This window comes from Rattus norvegicus, chromosome 1, assembly GCF_021556685.1.
Source record: "Rattus norvegicus strain SHRSP/BbbUtx chromosome 1, alternate assembly SHRSP_T2T, whole genome shotgun sequence".
Lineage (NCBI taxonomy): Eukaryota > Metazoa > Chordata > Mammalia > Rodentia > Muridae > Rattus > Rattus norvegicus.
The window spans coordinates 242,984,715-242,998,373 of NC_141534.1; the positions used below are offsets into that span (position 1 = coordinate 242,984,715).

The 13,659-nt window shown below is 48.5% G+C and overlaps 1 protein-coding gene and 1 long non-coding RNA gene across 31 annotated transcripts in view; one reads left to right on the forward strand and one right to left on the reverse strand.

Moving 5' to 3' along the window:
* Sgms1 (sphingomyelin synthase 1) overlaps positions 1-2,325 on the reverse strand; it is a 258,698-nt gene extending 256,373 nt beyond the window's left edge. For 13 of the 30 annotated variants that reach the window (XR_015628743.1, XR_015628730.1, XR_015628725.1 and 10 more), the window contains exon 1: positions 702-959. The gene's annotated coding sequence lies outside the window, so the exon portion shown is untranslated. 30 annotated transcript variants of the gene reach the window in all.
* On the forward strand, positions 1,723-5,752 carry LOC147997098 (uncharacterized). Its single transcript, XR_015653205.1, has 2 exons — positions 1,723-2,507; positions 3,314-5,752. It is a non-coding gene; the product is annotated as an uncharacterized LOC147997098 (long non-coding RNA).
* The last annotated feature ends 7,907 nt before the right edge of the window (positions 5,753-13,659 follow it).

A 13,659-nucleotide genomic window follows, 5' to 3' on the forward strand; every position in this document is an offset into this window, starting at 1 on the left:
TACCCTTTAACACCCCCACGCGGCGAGGACACGCGGGGTCTCAGAACAGTCGCAAGCCAGGGACTGTTACGCCGCCAGGGGAGCAAGGGGCTCGCTGCTTCGGGAAGGGGGGTCCCACCTGTTATGCCGTTGGGGGTCATCGAGGGGCTGAAGGGAATCCCAAAGCCGCTGACTCTTGGCCCGCTGCGATCAGGCCAGGAGGTACCAACTGTCACTCTGCCGCCCAGGGTTGTGGGGGTGGGGCTGCGATTTGGGGGGATCCACTTCTAAGCACTACGGGACCTCTGGCTGGCTTCTGCCTGAAAGGTCCTCAGCCCCGGGCTCTCCGGCTCCGCCACCGTCCACTCGCCCCAATGTGACACCAGGCAGCCTTCCAGCCCGCACGCAGCACCTCGGAAAGGTGCCCACTGACGCCTCCGCCTTCCTCCCCGCCCAAGTTGGCGGGGGAGCCCCGCCGGCGGCCCGCCCCCTCGGAGCCGGGATCGCGGCCGCCAGAGCGCTCCCCCGCGCCCACCCCCAACAGCGGCCGCGGGGGGACCGCCCGCCAGGTACGCGCGACACCGCGCGGTAAGCGCTCACGCCCCCTCGCCCGGGCTGTCCGCCCGCCGTCAACCGAGGTCAGGCCCGGCCCCCGAGACTCGGGTCAGATCCAGCCGCTCGCGATCCGGAGGCCGGCCCTCCACCCCCGCCCCGCGACTCACTTGCACGCGAGTCGTGGCAGCCGCCGGAATTCTTTCCACGCGCCGAGCCCCCCGCCTCGGAACGAAACCGGGGCAGGGCGGCGTGCGGGCTCCGCATCCGATCCCGCTCTCCCGTCCTCGTGCCAGGCTCACGGGACAAGCAGCCCGCCCGAACCGGCCCTCCCTGCTCCCGTCCAGCCGGCAGCCCGCCGCCGCTGCTCGGGCCGCAGCCGAGCTGGCGAGAAGGCTTCTGACTTGGAGCCTCGGGCTGCCGAGCATGCCCAGTCCGCGGCGGAGCCGGGTCGGCTTCCCGCGCGACGCTGGTCCGTTCCTCCGGGTGTTCCCGGCGGCCGGGGGGCGGAGACCGCGGACGCTTGGCCGGGGACCCAGCTGAGTCCCGCAGGACAGCTTGCCGTGGGGTGTGTTAGGGATGAGGGCTGGGGCGTCCTTTTCGTTTCTAGAAACGGGAATTGGAGATGCTGGCCCTTCCCACACACACACATGCCCCCAACTACGAGAAGAGGAAGGGCCCAAATGGTGGGTTTCATCCGCCCGGATCAGAAGCCCAATTAGGAGCCAGCCCGAGAGTTGTGCGACTAAAGCGGGCCGGAAAGCAGGGTACGCAAACTCAGTCTTCGAGAAACTACCATCGGGGACAGTTGTTAGCGAACTACACTGGCATTTTCTTCTCCACCAAGCCCAAGAACTGCGACACTTGTGACTCCCTCATGATTGATCATGTAAAATGGATGGACCTCAAACTCTTCGGGACATTTCCCGAAGCTCTAATCCTTACACTACCATCTTCCCCGGGGAAGAAAAAACGGGTCCGCCGGTTTCCTAAATCGCGCTGCGCCAAGCAGCACGAGGGCCTTGGAGTTCTAGGGAAGAACTGGGGCCCCCTAGTTCGTCCGGGCCCCACCTCCCGCCGCTGCTTGGAGCTGAGGCGAAAACCTGGAGAGCGCCGCACCAGGGCCGGAGCACTGCGCATGCCCAATGGCCCCACCGGGTGCGGGTCGCCAGCAGATTTCCTCCAGCTCGCGCAGTGGAACCCGATATCGGGACGGTGATCGAGCGGCAGGGACAGCAGTCTTCCGCGGCCCCGGCCTTTTGGACCGACCCGCTCGTGCCGCCGTAGTATGGGTCTCCCTGGACGCGCTACCCGCAGGGTCTGGTCTGGGGGCGCGCGGGGGCGGGGAGTAGGGACCAGGAACGGCCGTGCCTGCGTGACACGTGACTGTCGGCCGAGCTCCGGGGCAGCCATCTTCAGTTTTCCCGGGCCGCAGGCGAAGAACCGTCCGGGATCTGGATAGACTCTATTCAGTCGCCTCCCCACCAGGCCCGGGGACCAGCCCTCACCTGCAATCCGCTAGTCTACAGCGGGGGTACAGCGGCGCCGGCGATACCGGGAGGACAGGCTGTCTCCAGAGCCAGAACCTAAAGGCTGAGAATTGGAGAGCCGCTCTCCTGGAGCTGATGGCTTCAGCTTTTCCCCAGGGGCGGAAGTTGGGGAAAGGAGTTCCCGTTCCTAAGGCGCCCTCATCGCTCCTCCTGCCGCTTCCCTGTTCTGACCCATTCCCGGGGACAGAGGATGAAGGTTGCTGAAGTTGTTTGGACAGCCGTCGCCCTCCTCCATGCTTTTCTCCTGCTGGTGGTTAGCTTGGATGGTAGCTTGTTTAGTCACCTGGGGTCCTGGAATCTCTGAACCTGCAACCTCATTACCCGAGAATTCTTTAGAACGGCACATTCACGACCACACCTAGACCTACGGAATCAGAAACGCCTCTAGTGGGGTCCTTCCCGAAATCCGGTTAACAAGCTCCCAAGGTGAATCTAATGGCCGCTTTCCCTAAGCTGTAGAGACCGGTTTTCACGTACGACGCTGAAAACTTAGCGTCCTCTTCCCCAAACGGTGAAAAATCAGATTAAAAATGCGTCTGCTCCCATGTGATCTCTTAAGATCTTGACCTCTCCTGCACCTCTGGCCTTTTCACCTTAGGACCCTGTGCTATCGCGCTTCTCAAGGGAGATAAGAAAAGGAGTGGTGGCTTGACACATAACTGATTTTCAGTGACAACTGACAACCACCAGCTCTATTTGGAGTGTCAACCAACAGCAAGGGAATGTCTGGGATTTTAGTAACCCCGCTGGGTATTTTCATCAGTTTGCACCTAAGAGGTAAAAAGGAGGCTTGCTGTCTTGTGAAGTAAGTTCTGGACAGCCGCTGGCTGTTTCAGTGCTACTTTACAATTGTTGTAACCAAGGTCAAAGGTCAAAGCATGCACGCTGCTGTATGGCAGGTCAAGGAATCCAGACTTTAAAATCCCTCTCCCAACACAGGTGCGCGCGCGCACACACACACACACACTATTTTACTCCAAATTCCACTCCAATTTTAAAAAATAATTCTTAGGGAAAAGCACACGTAAATGTATGTAACATAGCTGTGAGAAATAGAGGGATGGTAATCTAAAGAGAAATCCCAGCCTCTTAAGTGATCTGAATGGTGTAGTCATAAGAGATGCTTCAGAGTTGACGTACTTTTAAATTAAGTTTAGTCATGGTCTTTAAGTCAGTCAGTCTTCAAACCAAAAAGATATTTTTTTAATGAAGATAAAATGTTCCTTTTCTAGTCCTCAGAACAGTGAAGAACAGGAGGCTAGAGAAGTAGCCCAGCAGTTAAGATTACTTTCTATTCTTGAAGAGGATCCTAGTTCAATTCCTAGCACCCCACGTTACCACTGACAACCATCTGAAACTGGTTCCCACGGATCTGATGCCTTCTGTGGCTGCAGAACACCAGGCATGTAAGAGTTACACCTGCATGCTGGCAGGCATAGATTCACATGCAGAAGTAATGTCTTTAAGAAATAAAAGAATCCTAACGCTATTTCTTACAAATCATGATAAGAAGCGTATTCATTAAAAATGTTTAGGTTTCTCAAGTCCGGGACTGGCATGGATAATGTTGTTGGAGCAGTTAAATAAAAATGAATCACCTCTGAGCCTGCCATGCTAAAGTAATACCAAGAACAAGTACTGAGACACACACTTCACTCGCCAAAGTGACTCCTCCCATGGTGGTCATTTCTAAAGATGAGTAATCTAAGTAAAACATGCGGTTTTATCCCATCGACCTGTAAATGACAAGCACCACTTACTAGATATCAGTCAAAGCTCACACCATGTTCTCAGATCAACGGAGCTTCAGTGAGTAGCCAGGACAATGTGTCTCTGTTAGAAGAACCCAAAGCCACACAGCCTGAGCAGCAGGGCCAAGGCTTCACGGCCGCTTCAGCCTGTCCTATTCACCTGGCCAATCTACAACCTGAGTTTAAAGTGGATGCTGTGGGTGGGGACCCAGCTGCCCATGACTAAGTTTCCAAGTATTCCTATTGCCCTGAGGAATAGATCTGTGAATGACCTGCATTGAGTTCATCTCTGTGCCTCTGCCTGAGACTCCTGGCTTCACTAATTGTCTGGTTTCCATTAATCAACAAAGACTGGAATTGTTTGACTATCCTTGGGTAGATGAAGGATGCAGCCCAGTTTCTCCTTGCGCACAAAACTCCTTTCCCTGCATCTCCAATGCCATACAATGGACATGTAGTATCCCTGATCTTTGGGACACCCAGCACAAGAGTTGGCACCAGACAGCCCTTAGTAAGTAGTCGCTGAATCATACCTTATTATTTTCTGTTTTTCTCTGTGCTGCAGTTAGGTCTAAAAAGGATAAATACAAACAATAGGATTATCTTTGTTATCCCTTTCTAATTAGCAACTCTCCCAATCTCTCGTGTTTATTTTAAGGGGATTTTTAAATTAGACATTTACTGCTGACAGTTACCATGGGCTCATAGGTTCATTCCTAGGGACAGTACTATGGTGTCCCTAACCAAACCACCACTTAAGTCCTGGCTTTTCAAGTAATCAGTAAGGAACTCCAGGCAGGTTTCATTCTTGCCTCTTAAAATAAGAATGCTATAATCCACCCCTCTCTTTGATTCTCATGGCTATCATGAAAATTAATTAGATCCTTAATATAAATATGTCTACAAATGTTTATAGAGTGAGCATAATAAAAAGCAGAGAATGCTGTTCAATTTATCATGAATATCTTATTTAGCGACCAGCCTTGTCCTAAGTCAAGCACTAGAGCAGTCCTGGAAGTAAATAGAATGAGGGGCACATGCTGTCTCCAGCTGGCACTTATAAGCGAGTCCCAGAAACCCCAGTGCTAAAGGAAGAGAGGGTTACGTGGCGTGATCCCCTGAACTGTACAGCTCCAAACCAAACGTCAGATCTAGGACATGCTGCAGTCAGGAAGGGCTGCAGCAGTCAGGGCTGGCACCTTTTCTATGCTTCCCTTAGAAGAGATTGAAGGAGCGATCAGATTTCTTCCGCCAGGTCTCATACAGCGTAAAGGGCAGGATACAGTCTCCCGCTTCGTTAGGCGCCTTGAATAACAAGGTAACAACAGTCCTGGAGTAATCCGATAGAATCAAGTCTAAATCCTGTGCACTCCAGTCTAGACCAGGGCTTCTGAGCTTTGTGGACATTTGGACCAGATGGCATTCTGTCATAAGGAGCTGTCCTTGTCCATCTCAGGTCCTTTAGCAACATCCATAGCCTCAACTAACTAGATGCTGGTGACAGCCCTGCTCACTGCAATACAGACAAAAACATGTCCAGATATTGCTACCTGTCCTTCGAGAAGGTGAAGGGATTTAGCCTGCATTGAAAACCACTATTTTGACAGTGGGCAAAAATGGAATCAAAGAAAGCTGGGATCTGAACTTGAGCACCAGCCTTGTTTGGAATCACCCCACACAACCTATTTGCTGTCCACACTGCATCCACTCAGCCAATGATTGTCAAGTTGTACCAGATAAAGCGCATTGTGTGTGTGCCAGAAGCAGAATGTTGCCGTTCTCCCCTGAAGGCCCATACGTCATCCTCATCCCAGTATTTACCCTCCATCAGCGTTCTTAGATACCACATGCTTCATACTTACACTAACGTTTTATTACTTATTTGAAAGTCAAATAAAATCCAGCGTCTTCTCTTTTTAACTGCTTGATCTGGAAGCCCTGCAGACATAAAGTTTTATCACCATCCTAAATTGCAGCTCCATGAACTCACAGCCTGACCTCATTAAAAAGTGAACACAGAGCTTACACTAAGAACGGTAGCAGTCATCTGTGACCCCAGCATCTGGGGGTGTGGGGTAGTCTCGCTTCCATAAAAGGATCATTCCTCCCAAAAGATATTGCAAACATTGTTTTTAAAGAAATGGGGGATAAGGAGTGCTGGAGGGATGGCTCAGCAAGTAAGAGCTCTTGCTGCTCTTCTAGGGGACCCAGGTTCCAGCCCAGCATCCAGTGGCAACTCACAGCCATTATAATTCCAGAGTATATGCTACCCCCTGTAGTATCTGTGAGCACCAGACATGCTTCTGTTGCACTGACATACATGCAGGCAACATCTCCATACACATAATAAAACAGTATTTTAAAAGAAATGTGGATAGAATTGTAAATTTCTTTTTTTTTCTTCTTTTTTTTTTTTCGGAGCTGGGGACCGAACCCAGGGCCTTGCGCTTGCTAGGCAAGCGCTCTACCACTGAGCTAAATCCTCAGCCCTAGAATTGTAAATTTCAAGGATGATAAATTTCCTTGAGAAAATATTTATGCTCCTTATGAAAGTTATAGAAAGCAATCCAGCCGAAGTCTGACTGGTTTGGCTTACCGAGTATATTATACCTTGTGTTGAGAACACACACTACCGCACAGCTAGGAGGTGAACTCAGAGGCCTAGAAGAGCAATCTCCCATGACCCACGTCTGCAGTCCACCAGTGTCGTCCTGAAGTGTTGACTAATGAAAAATGAAAACCGCACAGGCACACTTCCATACAGCCAATGTCTGGCTCTCTTCACATAGCTTCACCTGTAGAAACTTGACTGGAACTTGAGGAAAAAAATATTCCTCATACCAAAAATGAGAAAGGTGACATAAGTTTTTGAAAAGATGTTTCCAAGGCTGTTGAGATGGCTCAGAGGTTGGGTCTTGCTGAGGACCTGGGTTCAATTCCCAGCATCAGCACTGGTGGCTCCAGGTCCAAGGGATTCTATGCTCTCTTCTGCCCTCCACAGGCAACAGGCACATATGTGTTGAACATACATGCATGCAGGCAAACGCTCACACACATAAAAGTCTTAAAGAATCGGGGTGTTTTCCACAAAATTAATAGACCAGATCATGTCCATATTTGTTGACCTGCAATTTAAGCAAGGGTTACTAAAAATAACTATTTCACACACAGTAGGTAGAGGGGGTAATATTCTCACAATATCAAAATGTAAAGTGTCTTGAATAATTGTTTAAAACAGTAGCCCCTGTACAGTGCTGCAGATGGGAAGATACCAAGGCACTGAGGAGGGGACCAGATGACAGATTCAGGATAAGCCCTAGGAATACTTGAAATTTATTGAATCCAGTGTCTCACATCATCTTCCTCATCAACGTTCGGGGAGCCGGACTCACAAAAAGCCTTTTGAGAGCGGGGTCAGAGAGCAGCTTTACTAGGTCAAAAGCTGGGAGGCCCGGCCTTTCCCTTCCATAAAACCTTTTTTTTTTTTTTTCACTTTTTTGTCAGTGCTGCTGATTTTTTTTTAAAGCTGCTTTTAAAGAAACAGTTTCTATTCTTTCTGCATGAGTAAGAATGAGTGTCGCTCCTGCCTCCTTGCCAGCTTCTGTTGCACTGGAATTTGTTGATTGAGTATGAAGAAAGAGGCACCCTAAGCGTCAGATCCGGAAACTATGACAGTGCCTCCTGGAACGACGTTGTACTGATCTCTTCTGCCTCTGGGTAACGCAGCTCGGGAGCCATGGGGATGGACTCAGGGAGACACCCTAGCCTTTCACGGAACCAGCAAAACGGGGAGAAGGGACTTCTATCTCCTCGCTTCATTTCTGTGACTTTAATTTTAGAGATTTTTGTTGTTGAGGTTTATTTGTTTGTTTTGGGCTATTTCAGGTTTTTGTTTGTTTGGGGTTTTTTTGTTATTGTTGTTTTTTGTTTTTTGGTTTGGTTTGGTGTGTTTGTTTTGATTCTGACAGGATTTCATGGAGCCCACACTAACCTCCACAGTGATGTGTAGTCAGAGATGAACTTGACTCCTGATCCTCCGCTTTCCTCTGTTTGTGCTGAGATTGCAGGCATTTTCTACCACCATACCTGGCTCATCTGCCTGATTCCAGTCCCTTATGCTGGTAAAACAGACTCTAATTAGAAAAGCATTTCAGTGAATCTCTACCCGCCCCTGGAGATCCTGATTTACATGATCTAAAGCAGGACCGAGACATCAATAGTTTTTTGAAAGATAGTTCAGGCAGCAGTCTGGGCTAGACTCACGTGTTGAAATTTAATACGCATTGTGAGATATCAAGAGGATTGAACTTAATCTAACTATATTTACAGGCGGGCCTCTGGGGGTGGCAGAATTGTAGCCACTGGGATCATTGAGCTAGGCCACACAAACTGTGACCTCAGGATCGTTAGTAGAGCACTATAGGGTATTGTGATTTTTATCTTACAGCAAGAGTGACAGTTGCTGAGGTGCGGGGACATTGTGAGATGCGCTGTGGCCATTGCCAGCTTCTGTTTGCTTCCTTTCTGGTCTTTGGCTTCTGCTGCAGCCTCGTTTATCCGGATCTCTCATGATTCTTGAGTTAGAGGCCTCTTCACATCGAGGTTTCATGTGAGGACAAAAAGACAAACCAGGGACCCACTGCCTTGTTGAACCTTGAATTCCAAGTTTCCTAGAAGGTCCTGCCTTCTTTTCACCTTTCACAATCTTTTAAGTGTTTTTCTGTTTGTTTGGTTTTTGGGTTTTGTTTTTTTTTAATATTCACAATGTTTACGAGTTTTAGTTGTGTGTGACAGCAACATCAGGAGAAAGTCTTCTTCTACAGTTTCCTAAAAGTAAAAGTCACATTAGAGGTTTTCAAAGGCAGTCTGGGAACTAGATAGATGAGTTAGCAGTCAAGAATGCTTACCGCTCTTGCAGAAGATCAGAGGTCAACCCCTGTCACTCACATGAGGGTGAGTAGCTCATGATGGTTCACAACCACCTGTACCTCCAGTTCCAGAGGATCCAATGCTCTCGTCTAATGTGCTGAGGCCCATGCACACACGTGCTATACACACATACACTCAGGTACACATATACACATACACACATATACTCAGGTACACATATGATACATAAAATAAAGGATTGTTTTAAAGACATTCCAAAGAAAACAAGAAAAGGAAAGGTTAGGGAAAAATCTATTGCAACCTGGGACTGGTGGAACACACCTGTAAGTCCAGTACTTGGGAAGCAGAGGCAGGAGGATTAAGAGTTTGAAGGCAATGTGAGTTAGGTAGCAAGATTTTTTTTTTCAACAAAACAAACATAGATACATAGGTGGTGAAGACAAGGGAAGACTGTGTGGTGGATGCACTGTCTCATCTCCCATGTTCCCCTCAGCCTCATTCAGCATTTGCATGGAGCTGGGGTCTGCTACCCCAGCAGAGACACAGAGAGAACAGATTTCCTGGGGCATTGCACTGTGATTCAGGGGTGCCAATGCCCTCCAGATAATATTTGTTTCATCCCAAAGCTTTTAAACATTCCCTTCAGAGAAAAATTATTTATTTTATGTGCCCTAGTGTTTTGCCTGCGTGTATGTCTGTGTGAAGGGTTCAGATTCTAGAGTTACAGACAGCTGTGAGCCACCATGTGGGTGCTGGGAATTGAACCCTGGTCCTCTAGCTTTGCAGCCAGTGCTCTTCACCACTGAGCCATCTCTCCGCCCCGGGGTGCAGGGGTGGGGTGGGGGTGGGATTCACTCCTGAAAACACCTCACCAATAGACATGCTTCTCGACTTTCTCCATCATTTTGCACTTCCAGGTATAAGTTAAGCAAGACCTAGCTCATGTTCTAACTTGAGTAGAACTTTAATGATGGCTTAAGTTGCTTCTTCAGTTACTGACCATTGTGGTTTAGCTAAGGTTTGAGTATGCCTCTGGCAATTTTAAGGCTCTTCCTAGCCATCAGGTACTGGTAAGTTATATCCTGAATCACTCCCAAGGGCCCATTTATAAATAGCAGGACACCCAAGTTGTGGCTAATGGGAAGTCAGTATCCCCAAGAGATGAGGCCTAGTAGGAGACTATAAGTCATTAGGGATGTGTCCTCGATGTGAGACTGTGAGACCACCGTCTTCCCCTCTAGCCTTGCTTTCTGGCTACCCTGAGGTGAGCAGCTTCCTCTGCCATGCATTGCTGGCATTGTGAGTTATCTGTCCACAGGCCCACATGCCATGAGGCCAACCAACCTCTGAAACTGAGAAAGATAAACGTTTCTTCTAAAACTGATTAGCTCAGAGATATCCTTATAGTAACATAAAGATGATTGCCGTAGGGATTAAGAGATTAGAAACCTCACACGTCAGGGATGCTTAGGGGTGGGGCATTGGGAAATCTCGTTAGGGTCATTAGCATGGAGCTACTGTGCTCAGATATGGGCGGCTTTATACAAACGAGAGACCAGAGAACACATACAAAAGCATACTGTCCCTTGCCATATGATGTCCTATAAACTTCAGGACTCTGTGGCTAAAGACCATCACCAAATGTGACCCTTGGCCAGGTCTTCGAAAACTATGAACCAAGGTAAATCTCTTCCTTCTAGAACCCATCTGGCGTATGGTATTCTGTTACAGTCAATAGCAAATATGAAAATAAAGTCATGTGTCAGGGTTCAAATAACTACAAAGCAGGGGGCTCGTGACTCTGGCTGTACATTAAAATGGCCAAAATAACATAAGAAGTATTTATGCTAAAAGTCCACTCAGAAATTCTCACTCCATTTCTCGAAAGAAAAAAAAGGAAGGAAGGAAGGAAGGGAGGGAGGGAGGGAGGGAGGGAGGGAGGGAGGGAGGGAGGAAGGAGTCCAGGTTTGGGTACATGCTTTCTAGAGAAGTATTACCTAATTCACTGGCTGCCTAAAATGGAATCCTGTACTTAAAGGGACACTATCAGAGGCCAAGGGGTTGTTGCCAAACCTATAAAGCTGCACACATTTGAAGGCCACAGCCCTGGCTGCTGCTTTTCAACATTTTAGAACTTATAAAATCCCAAGGTCCAGGCTGCAGTCCAGACCAATAAGTCAAAACTTTAGTCAGAAGTGTGCGGCAGAGTGGAGGGCAGCTATCTAGAGTCTCTGTAGCCGGAACTAAGAGGTATGGCTTTAAGTGTCTAACCCTACTATTAAGAGTGCCTCAGGGAGGGGATGGAGAGATGGCTCAGTGGTTAAGAGCACTAACTGCTCTTCCAAAGGTCCTAAGTTCAATTCCTAGCAACCACATGGTGGCTTATAACCATCTGTAATGAGAGTTGATGCTCTCTTCTGGTGTGTCTGAACAGCTACAGTGTACTTATATATAATAAATAAATAAATAAATCTTTAAAAAAAATAAAAGAGTGCCTCAGGGATCAGAATAGTTCCTGTTTGTCCTTTCAGTTCTTAAGGAAATTTATCTAATTCAGAAAGTTCTTTGAGCTTCTACCGAGCTTCTTTGATTGAGTTCATCGCCTGGTTACTTAGGTATGACTGCCATATCATCAGAGCTACTGTCCTACATATGAGGAGTCTCTTCCATGGCCTCCGTGAAAAACACACTCAACCTTGGTATTGGCCTAAATTGCATCTTTGGCAGGAATTTCAAGGCTATTGCTAACCACTCCTTATCTCTGGTACTCGCTATACACAGTAGTAAAGTTACCATCTAGTCTCCTTTGTGGTTGCTGCTGCTGCTGCTGCTGCTGCTGCTGCTGCTGCTGCTGCTGTTATTTCGAGACAGAATTTCTCTACGCATCTTGGAACTTGTTTTGTAGACCAGGCTGACTCCTAACTCAGAGATCTGCCTGCTTCTGCCTCTGTCCCTCTGTCCCTCTGTCCCTCTGCCCCTCTGTCCCTCTGTCCCTCTGCCCCTCTGCCCCTCTGCCCCTCTGCCCCTCTGCCCCTCTGCCCCTCTGCCCCTCTGCCCCTCTGCCCCTCTGTCCCTCTGCCCCTCTGCCCCTCTGCCCCTCTGCCCCTCTGCCCCTCTGCCCCTCTGCCCCTCTGCCTCTGCCTCCGCCTCCCCTAGTGCTAGGATTAAAGGCGTGTGCAATTATCCCTAGCTGAAATTTTTTTTCTTGAAATCAGAGGCAAGTGGATCTCTGAGTTAAAGGCCAACCTGGCCTATAAACTAAGTTCCAAGGAAGCCAGGAATACACAGAGAAACCCTATCTTATGTAAACACCACACACACACACACACACACACACACACACACACACACACACACACACGGGGGTGGGAGGGGGAACAGGGACAGAGAGATTCCATTGTAAAATGTACCTTGAGCAGGGATGACAAATGTGGGGTAACCTAGGCAACCATGTCATCACTATGCCCTCTGGGAACTTACCCAGTATTTTAAGCCCCTTTTAATTTTTCTTCTTTCCAGAGCTACCCTTCTCATACACCACACCTTTGTAAAAGGATCAAGGGCTGCTGAGATGTCTCAGCAGATAGAGGCGCTTGAGGCCAAGCCTCACAGTCTGAGTTCGAATCCCAGGCCCTGTAGAATGGAAGGTAGCACCCAACGTCTCCCAGCTGTCCTCTGACATCCGCACTCCCTCTGAGATACATATGCCCACACATAGGCACACAAAACACCCAAAATAAATAAAGTAATCAATGTGACTTACTTACAGATTTAAAGCCAGCCTCAACCTCCTCTCTCTGATGGTCACTGCCTGTACTCTGAATCACCCTCCTACATGCTACAAGTGTGCCACAAAATGTTCATGAATCCCTAAAAAACCACCAGGAGTTGAATCTGGTGCAATTGCATTAGGGTCTCTTTATTCAATCTCCAGCTTAGGCCACACCAGTGTATCTGACACAGGAGAATGAGAGGGGGTCCCAAGGCCAGTTTCAGGCAAGCATTTATAGAAGCAAGAAGTGGGTATCCAGCCTGGTACACATCTGAATGGGGGTCCATTATGGCCTTGTGTCTGTGCTGGGAGCCAAACCATAAACTTAATTTCTGCTTTCCTCCTGATTGGTTGTGGTTAGGAAGTGAAGTGTCAGCAGCAGGCTTGTAAACTGGGGAATAACTGGCAACTGGTGCTAGAGATAGGTTTTGTTGGGGAGGTAACCTGGAAACTGGTGCTAGGTAGTGGCCCGTTAGTTAACTTCAGTTCAACTTACATCAGGTTCTCTAAGATGGACACACACACATACACACACCCAAAAGATTTGATCTCTCATCCCCACCTCCCTTTCTCTGATAACTAGGACACCCAATCATGGGGCTTCCTGAAGTTGTTATATTTTAGAGGGGGTCAGAGTTGTCATTGTCCAATCCTTGTGGTGTCCCTGGGGCTTGGGTAGGAGCCTCAAGAGGGAGATATGGGGGAGTCCTGAGGCTGTTTCTTTCAGTTGGTTGGGGTCACCTTAAACTGCAAACAGGTCATGGTGGGAACATGTTTCATAGAGAACACGGAGTTTAGGCCAAACATGTTTATGGGCCCATTGGACACCTTTGAGATCACCTAGCAATTGGTGATCCTCAAACTCAGTGATGACTTCTGTCTGTATGTTAAGAACAATGGGGATGGTAAGGGGTGTTTCATGCCCAGTAGAGAGCGAAGGGAAGGAGAGTTAGTTACTCAATCATTGTCAGTCTGTTAGGTCAATTTTGTTAAGGTCTCTTCTAGGGTTTTGTTCATTCTCTCTACCTGTCCTGAACTCTGGGGTCTCTATGTACAATAAAGTTTCTAATAAATCCCCAGAATACTGGATAGTCCCTGACTTACCGGAGACCCAAATGCCAGTCCATTGTCTGACCCTATCACCTGAGGAAGCCCATGTCTTGGC